Below are 264 nucleotides of genomic sequence, written 5' to 3' on the forward strand. Positions count from 1 at the left end.
TTATTGTAAAAATCTTTAGAGAAATGCAAGGGAATATTAAACACAAGACTGAAGATAGAGGTTACTTCTGAAGGATGGGATTGTGCAGAAGCCCATGGTGGCTTTATAGGTTCTGTTTCTTATGTATGGATGGGAACCAGATATTTACTTGATCATAACTTTTTAAACTGGCATTTTTCAAATCGCATCTTGTGAACCATTACTTTTTTTTAAATGAAAGAGAAAAGAAAATCCCAAAGTTCATTGTAAGGATCTGAAACTGGA

This window comes from Galeopterus variegatus, unplaced genomic scaffold (genome assembly GCF_000696425.1).
Source record: "Galeopterus variegatus unplaced genomic scaffold, G_variegatus-3.0.2 Scaffold337, whole genome shotgun sequence".
Classification (NCBI taxonomy): Eukaryota; Metazoa; Chordata; class Mammalia; order Dermoptera; family Cynocephalidae; genus Galeopterus; species Galeopterus variegatus.